Below are 17904 nucleotides of genomic sequence, written 5' to 3' on the forward strand. Positions count from 1 at the left end.
GCAAGAGGAAATTAAAAAGAGGGGTGAGAAAGGAAGGGCATAGATATAGTAAGAGAAAAAGGAGAGGGTAAGGGAAAGAGTGAAAGAGTAGAGGCGAAATGGGGCAGAGTGAGACAGAGACACACTGAGAGGGAGGAGAAGAAAAGCTAAGGTAGAAAAAGAGAGAGTGTAATAAAGAAACTGAGGGAGGGAGAATAGGGCAAAGATGAAGATAAAGAGGGAAAAAACGAAAGGAACAAAGGGAGGGAGAAATATAAACCAAAAATAGAGAGTAGAGAGAAGGTAAAAGAGAGGGAGTAAAAGGAATAGGGAGGGAGAATGAAAGGGAAAAATAAGCGTGTAAGGAAGATGAGTGAGATAAGAAAAAAAACTAGGAAATTAGAAAGAGAGGAATTGATATAGAGGTGAGGGGGTGAAGAGAAAGAGAGAGAGAGAGAGAGGGGGGGATGAGACGCGGGTTTGAAAGAGGGGAGTTTCTAACAAAAGAGAGACTGTACGACGCACAGACATTCATGTGTGCTTGTGTGGAACTAACAGACTCTCTTGTATTGAGGAATGGAATTTAGAGAAGTAACAAAAAAAACAAATTTATAGAATGGTAGTAATTTGTGCTGGTGGTGACGGCGGCGGTGGGATAGTTCTGATGGTGGTGGTGGGGACGGTCGTGATGGTGGTGGAGCTTGTTTGTTATGTAGTGGTGGTGGTGTCGGCGGTGGGATAGTCGTGATAGCGGCGGTGGTGGTGGTGGTTGGGGTGCGGGGTGACGGTGGTGGTGGTGGTGGTGGTGGTAGTTAGTGATGTTGATGACGACGATGATGATGATTATTGTAGAGGTTATTTTACGGAGGTGGTGGTGAGGTGGAGAAGTGCAGAAGTAGCAAAGGTGAAGATAGCAGTGGTTATATTCATGATGATGGTAGTTATACCGTTGGGGGAGGGGGTGGGGATGATAAAGGTGGTGAATAGAGCAGTGAGGGTGGTGGTGTCGGTGCTAGCGATAGTAGCAGTGGTGGTGGTGGTGGTGGTGGTGGTGCTACTGATTGTGGTAATTGAGGTGGTGCAGGAGGGGGTGATGAAGGTGGTGGGGATGGGGGGGGGTTGAATGAAGGGTATGGTGGTAACGTTGATAACGATGGTAAGGATGCTGGCAGTAGTTGTGATGGAGATGGTTACAGTGGTAATGATGCTGGTGATGATGATGATGATGATGGTAGTGCTAATAGTAGCCATGCTGGTGGCGGCGGCGGCGGCGGTGGTGGTGGTGGTAGTGAAATTACTTGAGGTGACAGGAAGACGATGGTGTTGATGATGATGGCTGTGATGCTGTTGGTAAGGATAACGATGATGATGATGGTGGTGGTTGTGATGGTGACAGTGGTAATGCTGTTGATAATGATGATGGTGACGACGACGACGATGACGATGACGATGATGATGATGATGATGACGGTGATGACGATGATGATGAGGAGGATGATGATGGTGATGCTGATAATGATGAGGATGATGATGATGACGGTGATGATGATGATGATGATGATGATGATGACGGTGATGATGGTGATGAGGATGATGATGAGGATGATGATGACGGTGATGATGATGATGGTGATGGTGATAGTAGTGATAAAAGAGTACAAGGAAGATAACAGCCAGTAGGCTTGAAAGGCTAATGATATGGTAGATTGGAAGATGGAGGCAAGGCGAGAGGGAGAGGACTGGAAACTTATCTGTGTTGGACAGAAAATAAATTATAATCTGTTTTGAACGCAGAGAAAATGTGTGTGTGTTTTTTTTGTTTTTTTTTTAATTTTTGGTCTCTCTCAATCTGCAAGAATTTTTTTTTTTCAAAAATGTGCACATGTCCATATGTATTATGTCTGTGTGATGTTTATATACATAGCATACATATGTAGGTACATATATATACACATACATATATATATATATATATATATATATATATATATATATATATATATATATATATATATATAAATATACGTATGTGTATATGTGTGTGTTTGTGTACATACATACATATATATATACACATACATATATATATATATATATATATATATATATATATATATATATATATATATATATATATATATATATATATATATATATATATGTACACACATATCTGTATACACACATATTTACATGTATATGGTATATGTGTGTGAGTGTATGTAAATATATATATATACATACACACACACACATATATGTATATATGTGTGTGTGTGTATGTAAATATATATATATATATATAATCAGACTGGAGACTGGTGCGCCCTTCCAGCGTGCCGGCCTGGTCAAACTGTCCAGCCCATGCTAGCAAGGGCAACAGACATTAAATGATGATGATGATACATACATATTTATTTATATATGTACGTATATACATACACACTTACACACACACACACACATATATATATATATATATATATATATATATATAAATAAAAACAGACATATGTAGTGTAAACATACATATTACATTCCCTATTTTATCACCTTTTATTTTGTTTTTTTATTAATTTCACTCAGTGGACTGTGGCCATGCTGGGGCAGTACCTTCAAGGGTTTTAGCATGTGTGTGTGTGTGTGTATATACATACATACACTTACACACACATATATGTATATATCAAAACAGGAGACAGGAAAAAATTGTTGGTATAATTTATTCATCATTACACATGTTTCATTTGCTAATAAGAGTTACAAATTTGTACATGTAGGAGACACATGTAAGGTATCTTCTACTAGAAATCCTTCAGACAGAGAATCAAATTACACACACACACACACATATATATATATATATATATATATATATATATTGATAGAAATGGCAAGACAACAAAAGAATGAAGGAGACCTCGATGCTGATTGGTTGCTGAACAGATAGATCACATGAAACAACTGTGGCTGGTTTGTGATGTCTGCTTGGCTTACTTGTAATTTGGTTTCAATCACTGCAACACTTCTCTCTCTCTCTCTCTCCCTATATATGTATGTGATCATATTTCTCTTTATGCGTATGAGGAGAGGGCAAGTGTTTTATGTCAATAATATTCAATTAACACATTGTAATGTCTCTCTTTCATTCTATCTGTATGTGTATATTTCTGTGTGTGTTTGTCTCCAGCACTACAAAAGACTGTCACCAAAACAGGCTGACTGTCCAGTCAACCAGGCCATATTCCCAGTGTCCAACCAGTTGTGCCCAGTTCCAGTGGTGAGACATCTCCATTCTCTGTTCCTGAACTCTATCAATCCTCTGACATGGAAACCATGACGAGGGGAAACCTTACAGGTGCAGTAAAGTAGCAAACCTACCTGAAGGGCCAGCTTGATACCAGATGGCAATTGTTATAAGACTGGGTCTTCCCACGGGGCTTCTCCATTGCTGTTACCCCATGGAGTTGTAGATGGCAATTAACTTCAAGAAGCTCAGTCACCCTGTGACAGTCCTTGCTTCTAAACCTACCAGATCTCCGCAACACTCTCCTGGTGGAATGAATCAAATGGCCGGACCAGTTTAGTCATTGATCACTCAACCATGTGACAGGTAGGACTGGGTTATATAAGTCCTCAAGTAATTATTATACTACCTATCTCTCTCTCTCTTTATCTGTCTGTCTGTCTCTCTCTCTGTCTATCTATCTATCTATCTATCTGTATATCTATCTATATAATAATAATAACTATTATTATTATTGTTGTTGTTGTTATTATTATTATTATCCTTTCTACTATACACACAGGGCCTGAAATTTTGGGGAAGGGGATAAGTTGATCACATCGACCCCAGTACTTGATTGGTATGTCATAATAATAATAATAATCTTCCCATTTTTAGAAGGCAATTGGATAAAACTAGATGATAGGGACCTTCAATTTCCTGGTGCTGAGAACAAAGCCATATTTGCCACTATCCCTAAAGCAGTGACCATTGGTGTTCTAAAAACAATAAACAATACATTTTGTAACTTGTTATTGTTGCTGCCTCTGCTGCTGTTTGTTGTCCCTTATTGTCCTTCTTCTGCAAAAGGGATCTTACTGTCTCATATTAAAACTGCTTGCTTTCTTTTACCTTTCCCTAGCAGTCAAATTAGTTTTTCTTTCTACACCTACAATAAGGTACAACTCCAGAATAACTTTGTGAATCATCACTGGTCATCAAGACCTCCGTATCTACTTGACCACAGGTTTTTTTTTCATTTTAACTCTTAACTAAAAGCCAAGGTTCAACATCATTAGAAATGTCCATGGTCATAACCCTTGAGTCACATCATTCTGTCCATTACGCCAACAGCCAAAGGGCAGGTGAGCGATACGTCAACTCCACCTGTCACCTCCACTCTTCTGTAGTATTAAACACCAGAAACATGCTTCCATATGCCCCAGCTTGGTCAAAAGAATACATATTGAGTCACACACTGGCTACGATTTCTTCCAACAGTTCTTGTGCAATGACCTGGAAGCCATCTGTATTTTAGTTAAAGAAAGGTAAATAATTTCCTACTTTATTTCTTGCAGAAAAAAGCATTATCCCTCATAAAACACATCTTCCATGTTTTTATTTCCTGGGGACCAACCAATATGGAGCACCTGTTTCTTTCACAACAATTAGTAAAATTATTATCATTGTATTTAATTTTATTGGAGATAACATTCTTTTATTTGTTACAATGTCTGCTTGTACAAATGCCCAGGTTGTTTGTTCTCCACCAACACTGCTGTGTTAACCATTCAACATGAATACTACTCAACATTACCTCTTCACCATTAACACTGTTCAGTGTTAACTGTTCACCACCAATACTGCTTATTGTTAACTGTTCATTAACATTGTTCAGTGTTAATTGTTCCAGACCACTGCTCAGTGTTAAATTCTCACCACCAATGCTGTTCAGTGTTAGTTGTTCACTACCAACACCACTCTGTATGAACTGTTCACCACAAACACTGCCTTGTATTATCTGTTCACCAATACTGCTCAGTGTTAACAATTCACCACCAACGTTGCTCAGTGTTGTCTGTTCACCACCAACATTGTTCATTGTTAACTGTTCTCTGTTCACACTGACTAGTATTAACTATTTACCACCAACACTGCATAGTGTTAACTGTTCACCACTAACATTGCTCAGAATTCTTTCTCCCCTTTATTTCGTATTACTCCAGTCCACTCAGCTGGCAAAAATGAGTAGTACTTGTATTTCAAAAAGCCAACCTTGTTACACTGTGTCACGCTGAATCTCTGAGGGAATTATGTTAAGGATACACGTGTCTGTGGAGTGCTCAGCCACATGCAGGTCAATTTTGCGAGCAGGCTGTTCCATCAATTGGATCAACTGGAACCCTTATTGTCATAACCGATGGAGTGCCACTTTATTGTGATTGGCGTAACTATGAGAGTTGCATTCATTCAGAAATCTTCTCTTTTGGGAGCGGCAAGGATTGTAAGAAAGTTTCTTGATGTCTAAAAAAACTGGTTACAACCCAGTATCAAGGACATTGAGTTTGAATTTAAAACATTCATGCACACCCTGGATAATAAGGAGTCTTTTGTGCGGGATGGGCAACTCAATCTGAAGAAAATTCTAACTGGGCCCCACTTGCAAGGTCATACATTGTTTATCTTGATATGAGATCATGATACGCACATATGGTTGTAATGCATGCGCCTGGTATACCCTTATCAGATGGGTATACTGGGCTTCGTGTATTTGTACCCCAGTATCACTTTGATGGTATGCACTGCTCTCTCACTCAGTAATAATAATAATAATAATAATAATAATAATAGCCAGTCATATAACAGATGGGATTCTTAGACTGTGAAAAAAGAAAACAATAATTTTTAAAAAATGAAACAGAAAATTTTCTTTTTCTCTTTAGACTTAAAAATTAAATTCCTATTTTTCCATTTCTTATGAACGCTACCAAACCATTAGTAAATACAATGTGTATGGGAGAGAGGAGGAGAGAGGAGGAGAGAGAGAGAGAGAGAGAGAGAGAGAGAGGAAGAGAGAGAGATATGAGTGTGTGGGGTGGATGGCTGCAGGGTGATGAGATGGCTAGATTAGAATTAACTGCAGATTAAAATAAAACTGAAACTAAACAAACATAAAAACATGCTAATTAATAGCTCATCTAATCTGCTGTGTCATGAAATGTGTCGTTTCATTTAATTATTATTATCTCATTAAAAATTTTCTTCAATAACCGCACCCCCACCTCCACCCCTCTTCTCGTCTGTTCCTGCCACCACCACCACCACCACCACCACCCAATGCCTGCCACTGCCACAACCACCATTGGGGTTTTTTCCAGATTTTCTTCCAATTTCTCTTTCTCCCCCATTTTTTAAAAAATTTAATTTTTATTTCTTGTTTTTCCTTTTCTTTATTGTATTTTTTTTTCTCTCCATATTTAATGTCTCCAAGACACTCTAATTCCAACTCTTCTCACCTTAGGCTTCATGCCTAATTAATAAATTATTGCTTATTGTTATTGTTACTAATTTTTGTTTTTTAATTGTTTTTAGTGGCAAAATTAATTACCACCATCATCATCATTGTGCAGAGGGCATCAAAATCACCACCACCACCACCACCGCAATGACCACCAACACCATCACCATCATCATCATGACAGATTTTCTACCAAGTCAGGAATGTATACTTTCATGTGAAGCTGTGGTTTTTATGCATGTCCCAAACAGTACAGATTATAATTGAAATCAAACTGGCTGCAATTAAGACTGGCTGACAGAGTGGACATGTTGTCCCATGACCATATGACTGTGAGCTGAACGCTCTGACCACCAGGCATGGGCCACATGCTACCAAATACAACAAAGACCTCCAGACACTGACAAACATGAACCAGGACCAAACACCAAGGGTAAGAACTAAAAGGGAGAAAAACCTCAGTATTTAACCCTTAAGCATTCAGATTACTCAGTCAAATCATCAATCATCATTTAACGTCCGTTTTCCATGCTAGCATGGGTTGGACGATTTGACTGAGGACTGGTGAAACCAGATGGCTACACCAGGCTCCAATCTGATTTGGAAGAGTTTCTACAGCTGGATGCCCTTCCTAACGCCAACCACTCCGAGAAAGTCATATAATTACCCCAGTTGCTCCCATATTTCTTTTGAAATACGCTGCTTTTGGTTCAATTAATTTTGAAAATAAAGAATTTAGTAAAATAACTTTGTCCTTAGGAAACTGGTGTTTGGAAGATGAATCAACATAAGATTCAGATGGAAGATTTTAATTCAGATCACTTTTAAATAGAAAGTGTATATCACAGAACCAGGAACAGTCTCAGACAGGTTGATATCAAATCGGACATAATTCTTTTGTCTCTATATTTCTGTTGAAAATACACTGCTGTTATTTCAACTAATTTTGAAAATAATAAAGAATTAAGTAAAATAACTTTGTCATTATTACGCTGGTGTTTGGAAAATAAATTATCATCAAATTTAGACGGAAATTTTTAATTTAGGTCACTTTAAACCCTTTTGTTTTAATATTTTCGATTGAAATACCCTGTCTCTGATTCAAGTTTGAAAATAATGAAGTATTCAGTAAAATCATTTTGATCTTGTTAAGCTGATGTCTAAAGATAAAATTAACATTAAATTTTAATGTAAAGTATTAATTTAGATCAGTTTAACACTGGAAGTTTGTTTAATAGAACCAGAGACAGTCTCAATCAGGTTAGCATCAAAAGGGTTAAAGATGGTACACTTCGTAGTTGTTTTGGTACAAAAAAAAAAAGACAGTTAAATTCTGTGAAGTTTTCACCTGTTCTTTATATACTTTGTGGTTTTGCTGTCATGAATGTATAAAATCGAAGCAAACTTGAATTCTTTCATGGCTGGTGAAGCTCTTAGTCATGTGCTATGAATGCCTCCGGTTTGCAGAAGTACAATTGTGTCCTGGTGTAACATGGATTTATTTTAATATATATATACCTTGTGTGTGCATGTAATTTGTACCTTTGTAATTGGGTGCATTAAGTTGCACCCCTTTATGACAGGCAGTAACTTATGCATTCGATGAACAAACGTTTATAAAATAAAATCGAATTATTGGGACCAAAGAAATCTTGAAGGTCCAATGACAGAAACCAGTAAATGTGTGTGTGTCTATGTATTCTGTAAAAAGCGATAAATTTCATACAAGATAACAAAACAAGGGCAAAAATTGGAGGAAATAGGGGTATGATTATACTTGAGCTTAATAAAAGGTAAGAAACAATATATGATGGAGGATTTTTAGGAAGAAAAAGTGAGGTTTGTATCATATTTAGGATTGCATTGAACTCAAGTAAATACAGTGCGCACATGTATATAAATACACACATGCATATATATATAAACATACATATGTTGAAGCATATATGTTTATACATATGTGTGTATGTATGTGTATATATATGTTAATTTTTATGTGTAGTTGCATATAAAAATCAGTTAAAGATAAATTTAAGGATCACTCATTATTTTTCAGTAAAGTACCACATTTTGTTTTTATATGAAAAAGTTGAGTTATTTTTCTGCTTTCAGCTTAAAACAACTCTTCATCAGATTAGCTGAGGAAGGTCAGTCATCACTTCCCATGTAAAAACAATGTACATATACATGCACACACACAAATAACCATCTCTCTCTCTCTATATATATATGTATATAGCACGCACACACACACTACACATATATCCTCTCAGATACATGCATGTATATCATAAGTCATTTTCATATCTATAAGAAGATCAGCAGATGAATGGGTACAGCAGATGACCACCACCTGAGTACTTTAAGGATAGGTGACCCCAAGTGAAGATGTGTATATAGTTATTTGTGGACTTCTGACACTATCTTAAGTCTCATGCATTACAGTTTGCAAACTTCAATTGTTTCACTGAGAAAATCCAGCGACAGATTATAATTTTTTTAAACTGGAACGCTTGAAAATTGCAAGCTATAAAGTATGAAACCCCTAAAGTAGAGCTGAAAATCCACAAGTAAAGAGAGTATTTATCTATCAATGCAGAGTTCAGTACTCATTCTTACTGTTCCACCAAAATGTGTGTGTGTGAATATATATATATGTATGTTTATATGGGTTTCTAAATAGTGAAGAGGAAGTTTAAGTAAGTAGGAATGAATATCCAGGCCATAAAGAACACCAATACATCATCATAATCATCGTTTAACATCTGCTTTCCATGCTAGCATGGGTTGGACGATTTGACTGAGGACTGGTGAACCAGATGGCTACACCAGGCTCCAATCTGGTGTGTGTATAAATATGTAGGGGATCACATAGCCCTCAATTAAGTACATATAAACGTACAAGAAGTAGATGGCCCATAGCTTTCATATGAGTATGTATGGTTATTTAGAATATAGATGGTCTTCATATACGAATGTGTAGGAAGCCATTACACATGGCGCTCACATAATTATATATCAACGTGTAGGTGGATGGTGGACGACCATTGTTGTGATTATATATGAATGCATAGAGGATGGATGATCGATGAGTATACAAGGGTTGCCTAGAAGGCAGATGATTTCTAAGTGAGCAAGGTAGCTTTGAGATGACAAATAGGTATTTCTGTAGAGGTGGTTTGATGGCACATGGCTGTGTAAAAGATAGAGGACAGGAACCAAACTATTATAAATAGTGATAGATGGATGATTGTTACATGAATATATTGCTGTTAGCGGCCTCCAAATTGGAGAATACATTGGCCAAGGTGGCTATGTAAAAGGGCTGGAACAGTGCTATGTGAGTATGACGTGGTTGGTTACTGGAAAATAGTTTTATATATATGTGTGTGTTTAAAGTTGGGTCAGCTATGACTGGACATGTCTCTGATCACAAGTGTTCCATGTGTTGCCATTGGCATCCTATTATTTTGTGTATCTAGAACATTATCCAATCGGTCCTTCATTTTTTGAAGACATAGAAGTTGTAATTTGAAAGAATTTGGTTGCTACTTCTAGCAGACCAAACGACTGCATAGAGGCTACTTCTATTGGCTTTATTTATATAAAGCATATAATGACCTTGACAATTACTGAGCGTGTGTTTATATGAATTTGCAGACAGCTGTTCATGCAGGTGTATTTATACATACATATACTTATATATATACCCACATGTATACATATATATATACACACAAGCATACATGCATACATGTATACATACATACATTCATACAAATGCACATACACGTACATGGGTAGATGACTGCCAAGCAGGTATGTTGATGGTCGATGACTTGAAATGAAAGTAGATGTGCAGTTTGGAGACAAATGACAAACATGCGGGTTGATGACAAATGTGCAGCTGGCGACTGATGTGCAGGTTGGTGATTGGTCTGTGGATGAAGCTGGTAGATGATTCACATGATGATCGGAAAGCAGTGGTAGAGTAGCAGGTGGGCCAACCTGGGTAGAAAGGATAGATACACTGGCCCATCAGGAGCAAAACTGCCGTGCAACGTGAATAGGGAAGACTGAACTAAGACACAGGAACGTTGTCTTTGGTCACTGTCAGTGGGCAATAAACAAGGAAAGAATGACCACTAGGGAGTCAAAGGTGAACTGGAAGCTTAGGCAAAACCCTCAGCTCTTTCAGTACTGTTGTTATTTTTTTTTGTTTTGTTATGTTTTTTTTTGTTTTGTTTTCAGATAAATGATTCCAGTTTATGTTTCTAAAGAAGAAAAAAAAAAAAAAAGAAAAAATATAATGATAATGATGACGATGACAACAAATAACTACAACCAAAACAACAACCAAAAACAATAATAATGAAAGTAATAATGATTTCTTGGTTAATTAAGAGGGAGCATGTTGAAGTTAATGAAGGATTATGAGCTAATTAGAGAGCTTCTTTGCAGTCACTCAACCTGTCAGAAACAGCAGCCATGTCTTTCTCAAACCACAACCTTCAGTCTTTGAAAAAATGGAAGGACACAATGGACAATGAAGTTCTGGATATATAAAAAGACTGGATGGCTATGGTTGGATTGTCTTATATTTGTCTGATCAAGTATTAGCTGGGGATCAACAACAACAACATATTCTTTTAGTAATAGTTTCAAATTTTTAGGCACAAGGCCTGCAATTTTAGGGGTTGGCAGTTTGTTGCTTACACTGACCCCAGGTTAAACTGGTTGTTTATTTTACTGGCACCAAAAGGGTGAAAAGCAAAGGGCGACCTTGGCAGGATTTGAACTCGGAACATAAAGAGTTGGAAGAAATGCTGCTAAGCATTTTGTTCAACAAGATTACGATTCTGCCATAACAATAATAATAATAATAATAATAATAATAATAATAATAATCCTTTCTACTAGAGGCACAAGTCCTGAAATTTGGGGGCAGGGAACTAGTTGAATTACATTGATCCCCAGTGTTTCACTGGTACTTAATTTTTTGTTTTGTTTTCAGATAAATGATTCCAGAATTTGAACTCAGAACATAGCGGTGGACGAAATACTGCCAAGCATTTTGGCTGGTGTGTTAACGTTTCTGCCAGCTCACCGCCTTAGATAATAATAATAATAATAATAATAATAATAATATTAATTCTTTCTACTATAGACACAAGGCCTGAAATTTGGTGGGAGGGGGCCCAGTTGATTAGATTGACCCCCAGTACCTGACCGGTACCTATCTTATTGATCCTGAAAGGATGAATGGTAAAATCAGACTTGGTGGAATTTGAACTCAGAATGTGAAGACGGACAAAAATGTCACTAAGCACTTTTGCCCAACATGCTAACGATTCTGCCAGCTTACCACCTTAATAATAATCTTTTTAATTAATGGGGGGGGGGGGTTAGAGTTGATTAAGTCAATATCAATATTTGACAGGTGGCTTATTTCATTCCATATATTGTGGCAGAATGGATGGAAACCTGCTAGAAATAACAGCCATATGTTTCTTAAATTTACAACCCCAGCATCTTAAATTAAAAGATGGAATGGTTCTACCCTGATTGAGATAATCGTTCTAGTAATTACCATCCCATCTTATTTTAAGGAATGATATATCTAGGACTCTATTATCTTATGATGGCAGTGCGTGATTAGAGGAATATTTAGCTGCTGTTTCTTGTAGGTTGAGAGACCAGTTAGTGGCCTCAAACTCAGGTTTGTTAGACTTTATAGTGGTTTAGTACTGTAGGACTATTGTAGCATAGTTGCTGTTATTTAGCCCTTGGTCAGACCTGATTCAGTAAACCCAGGATTAAAAATCAGTCCAGGCATGACCACCCTATCATTTTTTTCTTATTTAAGGCATTGTGTATTCAGACTTGCTGTTGTTGTTTAAGATAAGAATAAGGACCACTCAGACCATAGCAACTCATCCAGCTCCATGAAAATGGAAAAGTGAATGTAAAATTATGATGATATATTTGTGTGGTTGTATCGGTGCAAGATTTCAGTTGGCCCAGTGATATGGTAGTAGACACTATACGGAGGGGGAGGGGGAGCTGAAAAGTTCCTGGCTTTGGGTAAAAGAAAATACTGGAGGATCAGTTAATTATGATTTTATTCAATATGTTCTCCTCTGAGATTCACACACTTATTGCAGTGGTCCTTCAGTTTTTCTAAGCCCTGCAAAAGAACTTGGAAGGTTCAGCCACCAACGAGGCCTATCACAGTACCATTAAAGCCAGGAACTTTTCAACACCCCTTCATGTATTTAAAGATGGGTAGCATTGGTATTTGGTTTTGAATCCTTACATTCTGAGTTCAAATCCTGGTTAGGTTGACTTGTTTTTCTTCATTCTGGTGTCAGTAAAATTGTAACAAAGTATAGGGGTTAATATAATGATTGACTGAAAAGACAGTGCCCCAGTATGGCCACAGTCCAATGACTGAAACCATAAAATGATTAATAGAAGAAGACTTCTTTAACCCTTTATGGGCTCGTGGGGTCCCTTGAGACCCCAGCAAATTTTACAAGTTATGTAACTACTACATTTTTTATTGAAATGATTTTATATCTCTTGACTTTTATTGTCAATAGTTTATGTATGCACATACAAATTTTCAGTTAAAAATTTCCAGTCATATGGATGTTATAGCATAAAATATGATTATTGGGGTCCAACTGCACCCTATTGGCCTTATGGGAAATTACTTTTTGTTTCTTTTTCAGATATTCTGATGAACTATAAGTCAATTTTCTTTGTATTTGTTCTGGTATGAATCGATATCCTTTTTTTCTCTTATTCGTTTTGTTCATATGTACAACATTAAACAAATGCTACTTTATGGATAGTGCGGAAATGTGCAAAAATAAAATAAGACATCTGGTGTTGGTGTGTTCATGAGCCCATAACTTGGTGGTTCAACAAAAAGGGATAGAATAAGTACCAGGCTTTTAAAAATTAAGTATGGGGTCAATTTGTTTGACTAATATTCAAGGAAGTGCTTCAGCATGGCTGAAGCTTGATGATTGAAACAAGGAAGAGGTAAAAGACACTGGATAACAGCTTCATTTATGTATATTTTTAAAATTCTCGATATAAAACACACACACACACACACACACATTTACATACATTATGCACACGATCACATACATATATACTTCAGTCCACATGCACATAGGAAAATTACCTGAGATAGACTGGAATCCTATCCAGGAAGGAATATGCCTCTCATCTGCTCAATGCTACTGAATCTGGAAGTAAGCAATCAACCTTATGAGATCTCCATGGTTGGTGATGAAAATATTTCAGTTAAACACAAAACACCATGATTTGTGGAAGCATGAAACTCCATTGTTGATAAAATTTGCAATATGTTTCTTATACATTAAACGCACAAATATATACACACATGAAGGCCAGTCAGGCGGTACTGGCAACGGCCACGCTCAAAATGGTGTATTTTACGTGCCACCTGCACAGGAGCCAGTCCAGCGGCCCTCTGAGAGTGTAGTGGGTGCTTTTTATGTGCCACCAGCGGGTCTGGCATAGATCACGTAGTGCTTTTTATGTGCCACCAGTACGGGAGCCAGTCAGAGGGCACTGGCATTGGCCATGGCTGAGATCAAATCCTGCTGATGTCAACTTTGCTTCTCATTTCTCATGGGGTTGATAAAATACAGCACTAATCAAGGTCAGTAGATGGGCAGAATTATTAAGCCATTGGACAAAAGGGCTAATAGTGTTTGTTTCAATTCTTTATATTCTGAGTCTATTTGCAACAATAGTAGTACCAAGCTTTTTGAGAGCCGAGAGCTTGTCTTTTCTTGGATAAATCGAGATGTGGGGAGAGAACACTTTCAACATAGGTAACTACTGGTGTCTTATAATGAGAAAAACCTTGCTCAGGTTTACATCTTGGAAAAGAACTTTCTAGCTGCTGATCTATGGTCAATCTTGAATAATGGAAGCCTTAGAGGAGAGGTTTTAAGCCTGAGAAGTGGGTGCCCTCTTGGAAGTGAGTTGTGAGCTCACAAGGGGCCAGCAAATGTTAAAAGTGGATACTAGGTGTTTAGAGAGGGGGTGATTTTTTTCTTAGAAATAAAATACTGAAACCAGGTAAAATAAATATATTTTAAACACATTTAAATCAACAATAATGTGGTCCTGGATTAAATCAGAAACTATTATTTTTAGTATTATCACCAACATTATCATTACGTCCATCCAATCAGCTTGTCTGCTGGTTAACCTGTTACAGAAAAAAAGACAAGTAGAAAGGTCAGATAGAATAGTTTGCCTCAGAGCATCTTGTTGATCTTTTAATGTCTGGCAGAGACAGAGAGACTTAACTAAGTAAAGAAATGGCTGAATGTCGGAGTAGAGAAAGCTTATAAAGGTGAATAGAGACAGACCAGCTAGATGGTCTACCTGGTCAGAAAACGATCCAATCGTTTAGGGAGTGGCTTATTTGGTTAGGGCATGGTCAACATAGGGAATAGATTTTATTGGTTAATTCAAGAATGAGAAGGAGGTACAGTGACAGCAGATAGTTCCTGTAGGAAAGTAAGGAATGAGGTAATTTGGTGAGGTTGGATATAATCTTTGAATTTCTTCAGTTTGGTTGTTGGAGAGAAAACCTGAACAGGGAGAGTAAGCTAAAGCTATACAGTTGTGGGACAGAAAGCTTAGATGAAGTATTTAATATAGGGTCTGGGAGAGGAGAAACAAACATTAAAGGCAGAATGAGAAGAGAAGTGGGTACACTGAATGGCCCTCATCAGAGATGATGTAGTGTTGCATTGTGGGTAAGTTTTAATGTTCAACAACTGTTGAAGTAGCAAAAAGAAGAGAGGAGGAAGGGTGGGGGGATAAGGGTGGAAAGGGAACAGTAGGCAGGGATGGGGTGTGGGTGAGTGAGGGATGATTTCCCTTACAGATTGATTTTGAATGTGTGAGTGAGTATATATGTGTGTGTGTGTATGGGTCTACTGTCCTAAATATGTCAGAGTACTGAGAAAACTTGTGTAATGTGGAGGATCAGGGTCTGTGATTGGTCAGTATTGTAAATGGATGATTGAGAAGTAGTGTGAATAGGAGAGGTGAGAGGGAAACATAAGATTGAGAGAGAGAGGTCAAACAGGAAAAAGGTAAGAGATAGAGAGAGTTCTCTCCCTATCCTCATCTCCCATAAGAGGGAGACAGATGAGAGGAGAAAGAGAGAGAGAGAGAGAGAGAGAGAGAGAGAGAGAGAGAGAGAGAGAGAGAGAGAGAGAGAGAGATACACATAGGAGACATTAATATGTAGGAGAGAGAAACAACGAGAACCAGTCAGACAGAGGGGGGATGAAATGATAAATGTGGTGTAATGATTTCATAATGGCAGCCAATGTATTTAGTGTCTAAGAGTTCTGAAGATCACAGCACACATGATAACTGGTGGAACATTGCAATGAAAGACAATGAGATGAAACGAGAGAGAAAGAACTGGTTGTCCTTCCTCTGTTGGTTTCCACAGCACTGGAAATGATGGACAACGATATCAGTATCTCGTCTAAGACAACACTTTTAAAATGGCCACCTGAATTTTGAAAAGTGGCTTCAAACACTACAAAAATTCACAATATCAAACAGAATTAAAAAATGATTTTCATTGAAAACTATGTATTTGGCTTTAATCAATCATTTTGTAATTAAAAAAATTGTTTCATTTCTTTAACTTACAAATCAAAAACAATATGTCTTTTCTTCATATAATTTGAGAAATTTCGCAGTTTGAGGAGAAAAGAAAGAAAAAAAAAAAACTGGAAGATGAGAATTTATTTGGAAACTGGGACCACACCAATAAGTCAGCAAAGATCTCCGTTGTTTGATGGTACTGTCGGGGGAGTGATTAGAAATTTTTCATAGTACAAAATGTTGGAAAATGACTTCTGGAAACAGTTTTTCTACGATGTATAAATATTGATTTAATATCTTAAAATGATATATTTGAGGAAGCACACACAAACATACATTTTGGTTTGTGCATGTGTATATACATACACACACACACACACATATATATATATATATACACACACACACACACAAACATATTTGTGTATGCATGTATATTTATGCATGTGTATTTATTTATATATATATATATATATGTGCACATACATATACACACACACATATATACATATATATACACATATATACATATATATATACACACACACATATATACATAGATATTCATATACATATATATATATACACATATACATACACACATATACATATATATATATATATTATTTTGTTTAAAAGAGTTCCAACACTGTCTGTTTTTTATGTTTTATTTATATTCCTGCAGAACCAATGTGGGGTATAGAATATGGAATATACAATATATAATATAATATACAATATATAATATAAAATAAAATAAAATAAAAATGGATGGCACCATGAAAGAAAGTATTGAATGTAGATGAAATATTGAGTGTTCAATATAAAGGATCAAATATATAAATATAAAAATATAAAGGCGACTCGAGTCGCCTTTATATATTTATATTTATATATTTGATCCTTTATATTGAACACTCAATATTTCATCTACATTCAATACTTTCTTTCATGGTGCCATCCATTTTTATTTTATTTTATTTTATATTATATATTGTATATTATATTATATATTGTATATTCCATATTCTATACCCCACATTGGTTCTGCAGGAATATAAATAAAACATAAAAAACTCCATATTCTATACCCCACATTAGTTCTGCAGGAATATAAATAAAACATAAAAAACAGACAGTGTTGGAACTCTTTTAAACAAAATAATATATTCCTCTATACACAATCATACAAAAAAACAACCTTTTTTGTACTTATTTTTACTCGCATATATATATATATATATATATATATATATATATATATATATATATATATATACACACACATATATATACACACATATACATGTATATAAATATATATTTATGATCATTAACAGTCATTTAATTTTATTAACAAGCTAAAATTTTGAAAATTGTATAATATAATTATATTAAAAGAAAAAAAAAACAGTAACAATAATTGGCTGAAGTGGAAGAGAGAGAAAGAGTTAAGTTGTGAGATGCAGGTGGGATTAGAACTGACACTTCTTCATTAACATACAAAATTAAGAGGAATGACCACCAAAGTGGACTCCTAATATTTCGTATATTTTCATTTACATTTTGGCGTTTTGCTGAAATTTTTCTTGAGAACACACTCTTCATGGTAATGGCGATTTGATGTCTATATTTAGCATATTAGGAGTCCACTTTGGTGGTCATCCCTCTTAATTTTTTATGTAATATAATTTTTAATCTTCAGATTTTTTAA

At 36.2% G+C, this 17904-nt stretch overlaps 1 long non-coding RNA gene across 1 annotated transcript; it reads left to right on the forward strand.

The window, feature by feature from the left end:
* The first annotated feature begins 3147 nt into the window (after positions 1-3147).
* LOC128249417 (uncharacterized) lies at positions 3148-8991 on the forward strand. Its single transcript, XR_008265526.2, has 2 exons — positions 3148-3592; positions 6578-8991. It is a non-coding gene; the product is annotated as an uncharacterized LOC128249417 (long non-coding RNA).
* The last annotated feature ends 8913 nt before the right edge of the window (positions 8992-17904 follow it).

The sequence above is a fragment of the Octopus bimaculoides genome, chromosome 14 (assembly GCF_046866305.1).
Source record: "Octopus bimaculoides isolate indiv1 chromosome 14, ASM4686630v1, whole genome shotgun sequence".
Lineage (NCBI taxonomy): Eukaryota > Metazoa > Mollusca > Cephalopoda > Octopoda > Octopodidae > Octopus > Octopus bimaculoides.